This window comes from Sapajus apella, unplaced genomic scaffold, assembly GCF_009761245.1.
Source record: "Sapajus apella isolate SASKATOON/1434 unplaced genomic scaffold, GSC_monkey_1.0 scaffold5, whole genome shotgun sequence".
NCBI classification, from domain to species: Eukaryota; Metazoa; Chordata; class Mammalia; order Primates; family Cebidae; genus Sapajus; species Sapajus apella.
The window spans coordinates 6997177-7007411 of NW_022436945.1; the positions used below are offsets into that span (position 1 = coordinate 6997177).

The following is a 10235-nucleotide window of genomic DNA, read 5'->3' on the forward strand; positions in this document are numbered from 1 at the left end:
AATATGGAATAACTGGGTTAAAGTTTAGGTATACATTTAAAGTAAAAATGATTTCTAGCAACTTATATTTCTGTTTTTTAAAGTAGGAATTTGAAAGAATAAACCATTCCTTGTCCTTACAAATAGTGGTCTTCAATTAAAAATTCCAGCTCCTTCCCATTAAAAGTCATTGCTCTTCTACTTAAAACTGTATATATCATGAGTGCTTAATCAATGAATATTGAATTAAATTCCTAGCACTCCTAGTCCTGAAAATTAGCCATTTTTATACGGGCATATTTCCCCTATTTCCAAGAACACTGCAGTATATCTTAATTTTTCAGGATCTGTCTCTTCATCCTCTGACTTACAAATAGCTTGAGTCTTCGAAATCGTGTTGGGTATTTTGTACCTTGATTTTGTGAATTTTCCAACTCTGTTAATGTCTTGTTTTTGTTTTTGTTTGAGACAGTGTCCTGCTCTGTTACCCAGGCTGGAGTGCAGTGGTGCAATCTCCGCCGGCTCACTGCAACATCCCTCCCTGCAGCCTTGCCTTCCGGGTTCAAGCAATTCTCCTGCCTCAGCCTCCTTAGTCGCTGGGACTACAGGCACCCACCACCACACCCGTCTAATTTTTGTATTTTTAGTAGAGACGGGATTTCACCATGTTGGTGAGGCTTGTCTAGGTCTCCTGACCTTGTGATCCACCTGCCTCAGCCTCCCAAAGTGCTGAGATTATAGGCATGAGCTACTGCACCTGGCCAATGTCCTGTTTTTCAAAGGATTCTGACACACTTACTCCTGATTAGCACAGTAAACTCAAAATGATTACTAAATCTTTTTGAAATTCCAGCAAGATTTTGCTTATGCTTAGTTGTTTTTTTTTTTTCTTTTTTTTTTTTAAGACAGAATTTTGCTCTTATTGCCCAGGCTGGAGTGCAATGGCATGTTACAGCTCACCACAATGTCCGCCTCCTGGGTTCAAGTGATTCTCCTGCGTCAGCCTCTCGAGCATCTGGGATTACAGGCATGTGCCACCATATCCAGCTAATTTTGTGTTTTTAGTACAGACGGGGTTTCACCATGTTGGTCAGGCTGGTCTCCAACACCCAACCTGAGGTGATCTGCCCACCTCGGCCTCCCAAAGTGTTGGGATTACAGGCGTGAGCCACTGCGCCAGGCCATGCTTAGTTTTTAATAATGCAAAATTGTTTTGAGCCAGTACTCCTTTTTTAAACTAATTTGATTCTTCTCTTTAATATGCTACATTAAAAATCTAGCCAATATCAGAATTAGCCATATGGCTGATAAAAGAAAGCAACAATAATTTGAATCATAATTTCGGAATTTGTCTAAAAGGCTTTTTCTCTTTTTTCCAGATTTATTAAGGTATAATTGAAAAATAAAAACTACGTATTTACAGTGTACAATGTGATGTTTTGACATATGTGTACATTGTAAAATGTTTAAATCAAGCTAACTGACATATGCATCAACTCACATATTTATTTTTTGTGCTGAGAACATTTTAGAGCTAGACTTTTAGCAATTTTCAAGTATACGATACAGTATTATTAAGTATAGTCCTTATGCTGTGCAATAGATCTCCAGAACTTATTCATCCTGTCTAGCTGAAACTTTGTAACACTTGACCAATATCTCCTGCTCTGCCACTCCAACTCCTGGTAACCACCATTCTGCTGGCAGCTTCTATGAGTTGGACATCTTAGATTCCGCATATGTGAGATCATGCAGTATTTGCCTTTCTGTGCCTGGCTTGTTTCACTTAGTGTAATGTCCTCAAGTTCATCTATGTTGTCACAAATGACAGCATGTGCTTTGTTTTTAAGGCTGAATAGTATTCTAGTGTGAATCGATACCACATTTTCTTTATCCATTCATCTATCAATGGTCATTTAGGTTGTTTCCATGTCTTGCCATTGTGAATAATACTTCAATAAACACAATAGTGCAGATATCTCATCAACATACTAATTTCATTTCCTTTGAATGTATGCTCAGTAGTGGAATTGCTGGGTCATATGGTAGTTCTATTTTTAATTTTTTGAGGAACCTCAATGCTCTTTTCCATAGAGGCTGCACTAATTTGCATTCCCACTGACAGTACACAAGTGTTCCCTTTTCTTCACATCCTTGCCAACACTTGTTATCCTTTATCCTTTTGATAATAGCCCTTCTAACAGGTGTGAGGTGATATCTCATTGTGGTTTAATTTGCATTTCCCTGATGATTAGTGATGTTGAGCATTTTTTTTCAAATGCCTATTGGCCATTTGTATGTCTTCTTTTAAAAAATGTCTACTGAGGTCCTTTGCCCATTTTTTAACTGAGTTATTTGTTCTCTTGCTTAACAGCCATTTTCTTTAGACTCTGCTGGACCATGTTAAAAAAAGAAATAGGCAGAACTAAGACAAAAAAAAATTAATCTGTAATAATCCACCAGCTAGCTGTTTTATCCACTCTTTATACCTTTGAATTTTTTCTATCATAATTATTCTCTTTCTGCAATTGGTCATTACTAATATATTTATGGTTGGGTGAGAGTCTGACCATATAATGTTTTTAAGGGCATAGCAATGCTACCTTTAAAAAATTATCCTGGCCGGGCACAGTGGTTCATCTGTAATCCCAGCACTTTGGTAGGCCGAGGTGAGTGGATCATGAGGTCAGGAGATCAAGACCATCCTGGCCAACATGGTGAAACCCTGTCTCTACTAAAATACAAAAAATTAGCCAGGCATGGTGACAAGCACCTGTAGTCCCAGCTGCTCAGGAGGCTGAGGCAGGGGAATTGCTTGAACCTGGGTGGCAGAGGTTGCAGTGAGCCGAGATTGTGCCACTGCATTCTAGTCTGACGATAGAGCAAGACTCTATCTCAAAAAAAAAAAAAAAAAAAAAAAAAGTTATCCTACAGTTATAATCTCACAAAAATAGTTTATCATGGCTTTATTTCTAATATCAAAAGACAGGAAACTACATGAATCTCCAACATTAGTGGGTTAGTTAAATACCTTATGGAACATGCAGCAGTAGAGTACCTTGCAGCCAATAAGAAAGAATGAGATATATCTACATATGCCAATGTAAAATGAATTCTATGGTACATTTTAAATGAACAAAGCAAACTGTAAAACATTGTGTATAATATGCATTTTGTATGTTTAAAATATCTCTACTTGGCTACACAAGAAACTCACAATTGTTTGTAAGGAAGGCAGTGGGAGACATGGTTCTGAGATGTAAGAAAAACTTACTCTTCACTGAAATTTAATTTTTTTTTTTTTTTTTTTGGATACAGACTCTCGTTCTGTCATTCAGGAGGGGGTGCAGTGGCATGCTCATGGCTCACTGCATCCTCGACTTCCTGGGTTGAAGCAATCCTCCCACCTCAGCCTCTCTAGTAGCTGTGACTACAGGGGTACACCAGGACACATGACTAAATTGTCTATTTTTTGTAGAGATAAGGTTGCCCAGGCTGAAATAATTTAATTTTTTTTACCATGAGCATATGTTAATTTTTATTTAAACATACAAAATCAAATGGGAAGGGGGAGGGCTTTGGTTCTACATTTCATGAAACCAGTCAAAATCACTATCAATTTTGGCTAATGATAATCAATTCAAATTGCAAATTAGCAATTAATTTATCTCTGAATCTATCAGAAGCATTTCAACATCTCACCAAATCTTACTAAGAGTTTTAGCCATGTGCCCAACAGTTATTTCCTCGGTCATTCATTGATTGTATACTAACTGTAATTGTGGGCATGCACAATGCCAGCTGCCATGCTGGGACACAGGAACACAGCAGGGAGCAAGAAAAAGAATTTGTTGTTACCTCCTTGAGCTCAGAGTCTAGCAGGAAGAACCACCCTTCCCACTAAGTAACTGCAGAAATGTTGAAGAGCATTGTAAGAGCACTTGAAGTGGTGCTGACACAGTCTATGTATTGGAAAGACCTCTAGGAAAGGGCATTTAGCTGATGGCTCTAGTTAATCAGGTGACTGATGAGAGAGCATGTTCTAAGAAGAGATGTGCAGACGGTGCCACCTCAAGGGTAAAGAGAGCTTTGCCTGGCAGCATTGAAAGCCATTGGGACCAATGGAGCATCAAGTTCAGAGAAATGAATGGGGAGACCACCAGGGAGCCTTCCTAGGGGACTTGAGCAAGGCTGAGGACCCTGGACCTCACTTTAATGACAGAGAGAATCACAACAGGATTTCAAGCAGGAGTGTCAGTCTCCTAGGGCCGCTGTAACAAATTACCACAAACCAAGCCACTTAAAACAACAGAAATGCATTTTCTAACAGTCCTGGAGCCTGGAAGTCTGACACCAAGGTGTGGTGAGGGCCATGCTCCCTCTGAAAGCTTGAGAGGAGAATCCCTCCCAGCCTCTTCCTAGCTTCTGGTGGCTGTCGGCAATCTTTGCTGTTCCTTGACTTATACACATATCACTCCAAACCCTCCTCTCCCTCTGTCATCAGATGACTTCTCCTCTGGGTAGGTATCTCTGTACAAATCTCTCTCTTGTAAAACCAGCAGTCATAATGGATTTAAGAGCCACCGTGATCCATGTGACTTTATATTAAGTTGATTACATCTGAAAAGACCCTATTTCCAAAAAGTCATATTCCCAGGTTCCACATGGAAGTGAATTCTAAGGGGAGACAAATTAACCCAGTACAGCAAGGACACGATATAATCTGAGTTGTATTTTAGAAAAACAATTCCATGGATAATGAGGAAAAAGATAGGAAGGGAGCAAGACTGGAAAGATGAAGATTAACTTCATATACATCTTTATTATTTTTTAATTAGGAGATTCATTTTGAGGCCCGAGCTACACATCAGACATTGAGCTAAGGGCTGTTTCCATATCACATTCTGCCCTCACACTGCCCTGTTGAAGATAGTCAGGGATGTTACTTTACCTATCCATGGTCACAGAGCAGTGCCTCAAACCCAGATCTGATGGGCTCTAGAGCCTGTATAGTTTCCATCCTCCCAGGCTGAAAACTGAACACATTCTCAAGGCAATGAGACTCCTCTGATGTGGATTTCCAGGAGGTGGAAAATACTGCATACTGGCATGGTTTCAAGCACACTTCATATTCTTTATGCAAAGCCAGGGCAAAAGGTGAATAGTTAACACGTCCTAAAGAGCAGTTGTGTTGTAATGCAAAGGAATCTGAGGGTTCCAATCACACTGCACCATGTCCAGTAATTCAACACTAGGTCAGAAATATTCTCTTTAAAAAGAGATCTATGTAAAATCCGTGCTTTGCAAACACAAGCCCCTATTATAAGAAGCCTGCTTTTTACAAAATGAAGAAACTTGAAGCTATCACCTGAAAAACTCAGACATAGAAATGAATACAGAGGGGAAAAAGGTAAATTGGTAGGAATTGTTCAGACTGATAGCTGATATTGATCAGAAACAGACTATGGGTCTCCTCCCTCTTTCCTGGTTTACCTCCATGGTCCACAATTGTAAATATGAGTTGAAATTTTAAGAAACAACAATGAAGACCAAGGTTATTCTCTCTTGTGCTTAGTAGTTTTTGAGGTGTCAAATGAGTAACGTGGGTGTAGGTTATAGCTTCCATCACTTATCACAATTTTGTCATCTCAAAGTCTGAACAGAGCACCCAACTCTCAATTTCCTCCTTTTTGTTCCATGGCTTTTTCCTGCAATATTAAAATAGAAATGAAAGAAGGAAGAAAGGAGGGAAGGAAGGAATGGAGGAAGAGAGGAAGAAAGGGAGGAAAGAATGAAGGAAAGAATGAAACTTGAAAAAAGTAAATGTGAATCCAAAAAGGCAGTAGAAAAGGATTATTCTGATATTTATTACTAGTTTAAAAAACTGAACTGTAAATCAGGTTATAATTTATAAACTGGTTCCTAAAAATAAAGACTCAAATATGTTTAAAAGCAATTAATAAGCAATTTTTATCTAGGAAGTGGGTGATTTTTGCACAAGGGGGAGAGAAATGCTCCAGGCTTTGCCTCATCTCCTAGAAGCATCCCATATTCTTAGATGTGATGTTGCCTTGGTAACCACAACTTGGTGACCTCGTTATTTCAACCTAATCCTGCTTTGAAATTATAGTTGCTCCACCCTTTTGCCTGGCCAGCCTGATAACATAATCATTGTAAATGAGGATGGGGAAAAAACAGCAGGATATGGTCCCTCCGGTGACACGAGACCAGTCTCACCTTATCATAGAAATAGACGAACAATTAAATGGCATGAATCTAAAACCCTAAAAGTGGATTTTCTTATTTTTTATATGGTTTGTTACACTTATTTTCAAAACCTACTGGTGGATTCAATGTAGCAGGGTATCTTGATAGTACTATATGAAAATGGAAAATTCCTATTTGTGTTACAAAAAATAAGAAGACCTAAACTGTCAAAGGTGAAGTACTTAATTATGCATTTGTTTTGCCCAACAGCTGAGTAGAAACCAGAATCAGAATATAATTTTTTAACAAGTAGACTGGCAGTATCCAGGTTTGTTTGTCCAGCATAACTTCCTCTGGCTAAAGCATCACAGACCAGTTGTCATCTTGAATTCAGGCTCATTTCATAACAAAAGAATCAGGAGATGATGTTGCTTACATTCTGAATGCATCAAGCCTAACTGTACTTTAATTTAAAGGAAGTATAATTTACTCATTGGTTTCAATTTGTGTGCTTTGAGATCTCTACCTGGCAAGGAAGGAAAATTCCTTTCTCTTTCTCCTTCATTTCCTCCTTTAAAAAAAAAAAAAAAAATCCCAAAATGGCTAGGATACAGTAGTGGTAAGTTCAGATCTCAAAAAAATGTTCCTACTGCACCCAACTCATACATGGAGGGGTCTGGGTAGCTACATGGCCTGGGTCTTGGGCTCTTGGGCTCCCTAAAACGTCCCCTCCAGGACACACCCCTGTTTCTGACTGGCACACACCAGTTCATTCATCTTTCCAAGAGATCCCCAATTGTGGCACTTGGAGGGGAGGGTTACATGGATGGATTCCCTTCCCCAATTCTCCTGCTGGCAATAGTCCTGCTTCCTCTGTCTACCCACTGGGCGTTTCCCAAAGAGTAATTCTTTGCTACTGGTGGATAAGCTGTTGGCCTCACCAGTGGATGTCAATGGCAGCTCACAGGTGAGAGGCAAGTTCCCACTCAGGGCCATTATCCAGAGAGGACATGTCCAGGGAATAAGGCCACCCATGCTGCATCCCCTCCTTGCCTGCAAAAAGAGAGCCACTGCCACTGGAGAAAGAGGGAATGGCCAATGGTTGTCTAATGGATCTAAAAGTGGAGCTAAATAATGTAAACACGTTCTAGTGTACTATAGTAGTGTAGGGTGACTATAATTAGCAACGACAATTTGTCATATATTTTTAAATAGCTAGAGGAGCAGGTTTTGAATGTCCCATCTCAAACGATAAATGTTGGAAGTGATAGGTATGCTAATTATCCTAATTTGAATATTCTACTTTGTATACATATATTGAAATATTATACTGTACTCCATAAATATGTACAATTATGTGTCAATTAAAAACAAGATGAAGAGAGCTGCCACCAGCTATACCTTATATCTACAAATACTATTGTGATATAATCTAAAGAATGTAGGGAAAGATTGTAGCTTCTTGAAAAAAGTATGCTGCATTAATTAAAGCTTCACTATCAAAGTGATAGTGTCAAATCTCTAAGAGAAATAGCTTGGAACAGTATGCATTTGACTTAAGAGTATTTCTTCCCTTCTGCTGAGAGGTGAGTAAAATTACCATTTCATAAAGTGTGAGCTTCAGGCACCCTACACTGGGCCATTCTAAGCCCATTCTTCTCTTGTTCACTATAGCCACAAGGAGTAACAGTAATATAATAATGATGATGAATACAGCTAACATTCAGTGAGTCTGCATACTACCAATTGCCCCATTTTACAGAGGAGTGGCCAATACTGACAGCCGAGTGTCATGATAGCCTCCCAAAGCTGGCAGCAAGTGGCCAGCCAAGATTCAGATGCATGTAGCTCCTCAGCTATTCTGCCCTCCTGGACCTAACTGTAGAACTAGGACCAGTGTTGGACCCCAAGAGTAGACACATCAAAACTCACTCTGAAAAGAAAGTTCTAAGTGGTCCAAGCTGTCCAAAGACAGAATAGACCTAGACAGTCTCAAAATCAAAGGAAACAGACAAAGTATGAAATTTAAGGCCAAATACCTTTGACCTCTCAGAACAGATCAAAGCACAGATCTGAGTATAAATACTGCACCCTACTGCCCTCTCTAAGTATTCATCAGATGGTGTGTTTTTGGCTTGGGGGTTCTTAAATGATACACGTAGAGAGAGAAGGGGAAGCAAATTTCTTGGCAGATTCAAGCGTCTATGTAGGGAAGAGGAAGGAAGAGTAGTACACTTAAGAGAATCGCGGTAGAATGGGGGTAAGAGGCTGAGAATAGACACATTTTTAGGTTTAGACTAAGAATTGAGAGAACTCACACAGTTGCTGCGAGGATCAAAGGATAACATGCAAAAATAGACAGAAAAGTATAGATCATGAGATAAATGTAAGAAATTCCGGTACCAGAGGCAGCTGGCAGTGCTGCAGGCTCCTGAGCAAGCGAAGCAATGCAAACTGTCGGAGGAATATGGTTCCACTGAACCTCTTCCAACCAGGAAGAAACAAGGATGCAAAGGAGGCTTTGGGAACAATGAAGGCAACAGACAGCCAGTGGGGGGTGGAGAAAGGATTATGAGAAGGGAAGTCCAGTTCTGCCAGGGCTTGGATAACAAGGTGCTCAAAATCCGTGAAGCTCCTCCCTTCCACCATTTGCACCCGACAGACCTGAAAACAACCAGATTGCCAGACATTTCCTGTCTCCTTCCTCTACCTGAAACATCTCTCTTCTCCTTCCTTACTCAGCTCTTTCCTTCGCCTTCTGCCTGGTCATCTCCCAGCTAGGCTTCAGGTCCTAGTTGTCACTTTCTGCAGAAATTCTGGCCTTCCCTCACCCAATGCTAAATCCTTTCTTTTTGCCTCTCTAAACTCCCTATTCTTTTATGTTTGTTTATTTGTTTGTTTCTTCCCAGAATGTCTCACAAAACAGTCAAATATACCTCTGTAAAGACAGAAGGTAAAATAATGCTAGTTCTGTGAATTCTCTCATCTTCTCAGGTAAATCCATCAAATGCCACAAATAGACAGAAGGGAGATCAATGAGAAGCCAAACTCCCTGTCCTTTCTCCATTTCTACATATTTACTGCTTCTTGCCCTGTCTTCCTCCCCACCCTCCATAAACTTGCTAACCTTGTGAAAGCAAGAACCATGGTGTCTACACAGTTCCTGGCACATAACAGAAACACAATAAATTCATTCATTAATTTTTCACCCAACACATATACATTCTGTGCCAGGCACTGAAGTCAAGCAACAAACAAGACAGATAAATTCTCTGCCTTCATTCTTGGGGGAAAGAAAGATTTTTGTTTTAAATCAAGTCAGTGAAAACAAACAAGGTGGTTACAGATTCCTAAAAGCAGTATGGAAAAATAAATGAACAGTTTGATGACATGGAAGAGGAAGATCTTCTTTAAGTCTCATGTCTTTTGATCCTGAGAGAATCTGTCCCCTGTAGCCTAAAGCCAACCTCCTTCTTTCATCAGGATTCACTGAGACCCTCAGGGAAATCACAGGGCAGTGAGGGGAACTGAAGAGGAAACCAGGGATTGCAATCATATGGGGTAAGACCTATGACAGATACTCACAGGAGACTGGGTGTCATGGAAGGACTAAGTAGTATGTTGAAAATTTAGGAGCAGTGCTCCAAAAGGGTTTCCAGTGATGATGACTTTGAGCCTGGTGATTCAGAATCTGGGACCATAGTACTGGGTTTGAATTCAGCCCCTACTCCTCACTGGCTGTGTGGCCGTGAAGGAATTACTTAATCTCTCTGTGTTTCAGGTTCCTCATCTGAAGGATGAGTTCAATGATATTATTCGCCCTACAGGGCAGTTGTGAGGATTAACTCTATTCATATACATAAACTACTTAGAATAGGGTGATTCCATAGTGAATGCTATACATGTTAATCATTATTACTATTTTCAGGATGCAAAAGAGTTAGCTTGATGAAGAAAGAGAGGTGAAAAAGCATCCCATGAATAACAAATACCTTTGGAATGAAGGAAAGAATGGCAAATGACTCCAAGATGACAAGTCAATCAACACA

At 39.9% G+C, this 10235-nt stretch overlaps 1 non-coding gene across 1 annotated transcript; it reads right to left on the minus strand.

Moving 5' to 3' along the window:
- Nucleotides 1-9094: 9094 nt before the first annotated feature.
- LOC116548830 lies at nt 9095-9231 on the minus strand. Its single transcript, XR_004267553.1, has one exon. It is a non-coding gene; the product is annotated as a small nucleolar RNA SNORA75 (small nucleolar RNA).
- Nucleotides 9232-10235: the final 1004 nt, after the last annotated feature.